The sequence below is a fragment of the Eptatretus burgeri genome, chromosome 3, assembly GCF_056783735.1.
Source record: "Eptatretus burgeri isolate ZD-2024b chromosome 3, Ebu_testis_v1, whole genome shotgun sequence".
Taxonomy (NCBI): domain Eukaryota; kingdom Metazoa; phylum Chordata; class Myxini; order Myxiniformes; family Myxinidae; genus Eptatretus; species Eptatretus burgeri.
Window position 1 is genome coordinate 38,841,286 of NC_140963.1, and position 4,279 is coordinate 38,845,564.

The 4,279-nt window shown below is 44.1% G+C and overlaps 1 long non-coding RNA gene across 3 annotated transcripts in view; it reads right to left on the bottom strand.

Moving 5' to 3' along the window:
* Positions 1-2,686: 2,686 nt before the first annotated feature.
* LOC147029728 (uncharacterized) overlaps positions 2,687-4,279 on the bottom strand; it is a 4,232-nt gene continuing 2,639 nt past the window's right edge. For all 3 annotated transcript variants that reach the window (XR_015056058.1, XR_015056059.1, XR_015056057.1), the window contains one exon: positions 2,687-3,712. This is a non-coding gene — a long non-coding RNA (uncharacterized LOC147029728). The remainder of the gene's footprint in view (positions 3,713-4,279) is intronic.

Consider the following 4,279-nt stretch of genomic DNA (forward strand, 5'->3'; position numbering starts at 1 on the left):
TTTGCACTCCTATTGGGAAGGATTATAATTAGTCGAGCAGAACCTGCTGTGACAATGCAGGCCCACTCGGGAATGGTGGTCTCTGTTACATCAGCTGTACTTGTAGATGGACTCAGCTAGGGTCGCCCAATTACTGCGCTTCCTCTCGGCTCTTGTCCTCTGTGACTTGCTGTAGCTTAGCCTCACCTCTTCTGAGGCCCTTGTTCATTTCCTGCTTTCCCTGGCTCCGATCCTTGGCAAGCGTTTCCCACCGTTAAACATCAATGTCCAGAGCTTTCCTGTCGCATTTGCAAACATCCTTGAAGCGGAGATAAGGACATTCAGCAACTCTCTTGCCAGGGGCCGGCTCTCCATATAGTATATCTTTGGGGATCCTCCCATCTTCCATGATCGACCAGCCATGAGGAATATAGTTTGAATTTTTTTTCATCTTCATCTTCATTGATGCAATTTAGCCTTCATGTGCATAAAAGTGAATTGTTAAATATCCTAAAAATCAATCAATAAAGCTAAGGATAATGGCAATGTATGTGACATAATAGGGTGCAAGGATGACACAGGTATATGGGCCATAATAGTAATGTGTTTAGTTAATGATGGTATTTTTGGAAAGAATGAATGGGTGAGGCGAGACTATGTGTTCAACTGAGTGCCATTCTAGTGAAATCATGGTGTTACATTTGCTAATCTCCAATCCCCTGGTACCTGTCCTGACTCCAACAAGCTGTTAAAGATATCTGTAAACATCATGTTTATGGGCTCTGCCTCCTCCCTTAAAACTATTGCAAAAATCATCTGGCCTAGAAGCTTTATCTACTCTTAGCTTTCAGAACTGTTTCTTTACTTCGTGCACGCCTACGCCTACAAGAGCCCTTGTTCACCTCCGACATGCACTCAACAATCAGAAATTCCCCCTGACTGTTTCTGTATAAATACAGAAGCAAAAAATGTAATTAATAATCCCATCATCTCACCTTCATCATCCACCAATTCTCCTGTTATTCCTCAACGGGCCCACGCTTCACTCTAGCTCTTTCATGAGCCTCGACCACGAATACAAAAAATCTCATTCGATACTTCTTATGTACTGCCTTGCTGTTATGTTTAACATTTTTGGCAATGTGTTTTTCCGATTCTCTTTTGGCTTGCCGAGTCGTTTTCTTATCGAGCCTCTGTTTACTTTGTGCCAGACTCAAGTCCTGTTGTTTTACATGGAATGAATGCCTCCTGCTTCTCCTCAACAGCACCCTTTATCTCATTGCTCAACCACACTGGCCCCTTTCTTTCTCTAGTTCTGCAACGTACAACCTTACTCCTTGGAGGTTGCCTATTTATCCGATGCAGTTACATCACCATTCATCATTACATATAAACATCATCACATCACTATTCCGAACGTTACATCTCAACAAAAGAGTTGCACTTTTTATGTTGTGGTTGCTTGTCCACAGATGTTTGCTCACCTCCACCTCCACCATCACCATATTGGGAACATTGGGAAGGAGGTCTAACACTGCACCCCCCACCCTCCATCGACTTTTCTACAAACTGGGTTAACAAGCTCGAATGAGCTAAGATCCTCGTCCTCTTAATGATGACGTCATAAAAACGAATATGACGTCATTGTGATGCATCAGGTTTGTTATAAATTATCTGTGCTAATGCCCGGCTTGATTCCTGCAAACAAAATTCAAACAGCTTGCCTAGTTTCGGAGATAATAGTAAAGGCGATTTCCATTTGCAGCGATATTACGACGTCAACTTTTTTTTCTCGGAAGAATTTCCAAACTCGGAGATGGTTACTGCCTGCGCGTGGGTTTTCTGCATATACATGGCAAGTTTCACGAAGATCCGATGAAAACTCTGGGTTGTGAAACAAAAAATGTCAAAAAGTAGGAATGACGTCATAAAAATTGATATGACGTCATAGTCATGGATCATATGTGCGGTAATTCATATGTGCGGTAATTCATCTCTGCTAATGCCCTGTTCGATTCCTGCAAACAGAATTCAAAAAGCTTGCCTAGTTTCGGAGATAATTTTTTCGGCGATTACCATTAGCGGAGATATTTTGACGTCATAACTTTTTTTTTCTAGGAGGAATTTTCAAAATCAGAGATGGTTACTGTCTGCGCAGGGTATTTTTACATATATACGCCAAGTTTCAGGAAGTTTCGATGAAAACTGTCGGCTGTGAAACAAAAAAGTCCACGAGAACAACAACGTGAGTAAGACTTCGAGATCCTCCACGAGGATCGAAAAATCAATTCTGGACAAGAGAGAGAAAATCCTCTTCTGCTCTTTCCCTGTTCATGGATCTAATCTATCCCCAGCAAATTAAAATCCCCCATCAACAATACTCTTCCCTTATCACATGCTCTTCTGAATTATTCACTTTCCCATCTTTCCTGCTCTTCCCTCACACCAAGAGCCTAAGCAACCACAGAAGCAGTCTGAGATGCTTAATTTAGGTAGGGGTCCAGCATCCAAATCCCGCTTTACCTTCTCGGCAAATCAATCACTCCAGATAAGGCCTGTGCTTCCCAATGCCCCTCTGCTATGAATCAGAGTGGCAGAGCGATACCTGAAGTAGAACGTTGGCGAATGACTAACCATAACAAAATGGCATGGCAGAACTCCATTACGAATTACACACTATTGTCGAACCAATGGAAAGAGACAGTCGGGAAGTCTGGAAAGCAATTTATCAAAAATTGGCAAAGGCACGTATTTACAAGGCAAACAGGGGCACAGAAGATAGTTTTTAATCCCGAAGCACATAAGCTCTCTTAATCAGTCAACTTGTCACAACTTCTACACACAAAGGCACCTCAAGCATTCCGGGAAAAGGAGATAAGAAAGATTGATGGAGAGGTCAAGGCGTTGGGTCGGCCTCTCACTCACCCGACGCAGGCTGGCAGGTTCACGTTGGTCCCAATGTAAGAAACGGGAGGGGGAGAAAGAAGAGGAGGGGAGAGGATGTGGTGCGCAATGTAGGGAGAAGTGCAGGTGAGGAAAGTGTGAGATGTGAGTCAGCAACCCAACCCCAAATAGGACAAAGGCTTAATTGTTGAGCACTCTTGTGCATTCAAAGTGAACGAATTATAAGTAGGGAAAGCCAGAGATAGAAAGTATAAATCAGTCTGTGAGGCCGGCATGTCCAGGGAAACTCCACGGCCTGTCAACTCTCCACTGCACCGCTTCACCAGCCCGTTCATCCACACAGGCTCGTACTCGAAGGTTCAGCCTCAACTCTTCATTTTCCCCAGACGTGCGCCAGCTCTCGGCCCTTGAATTCACAAGCATATAAAGTCGTTGAGGGAGAGAGGTGTGGATCTGGGACCAAGCAGCTTCAAGCGCAACTTGAGCTTTGTCTCCTAACTGGCCTTTTCGTGTTGCTATACGACTCCCATTAGCGGAGCCCAGCTTCTGCCGTGGCGCTGAGGGCTAAGGTGAGGCATCAGTCATGGACTTCGTTGCTGGAGGCCCGCCCATCTGCTGGCACTGCGGGCCCACGCTGCACTGTGCTGCACTGTGCTGCACTTGATTTGACTCGATTTGCTGGTTGCAGTGCTGCTCCCTTCAGCCATCACCTCCACATGCTTGTGGATTTGATTTGCAATGGTGGTTTCATGGTTTGTGATGTTGATTTTGCAGTGTTGGCTGCAATGTTGAAGGTGATGTCGCATGTTGCAAGATATGCATGGATGTGCTGTGGAGGTGTGGAGAAAGAGGGAAAGACAGGATTTAGATGGAGAAGAATCACAAAGAGGTTCAAATCTTAAAAACAACACAATGCATTTCCCTTTCCACTGATAGGAGGGGAGAGTTAATTTAGCTAAACGAAATTACTGTAGTTATAACTATGTTAGGGACTGTTATGTGTTGGTTTGTGTCTTCCCAGGGTCTCCAAAAATACGTAACAGTATAAATAGCTGGAACTGCACTCGATGGTGCGCATACCTCCACCAGGCTGAACAGTTTATGTTTTCTATCCCACTGATAGGTCGGATCTGCATCCGGACCTGAACCAAAATCTAATTGGCTTGTTCCTGTCACCTAACCAACTTACCCACCAAGATTCGTCCGAATCGGTCTCCAACTTTTTAAGATATCGTGCTATATATTGTTTTTGACCCTATCTCTCAATGGTGAAGAATCACTTTAAAAAGTCTTGTATCCGGATCAGAATCTTCACCAAAATCAAATCAATTCGTCCTCGTCACACACCCAACCTGCCCATCAAATTTTGTCTGAATTCATTCACAACGTTTTGAGA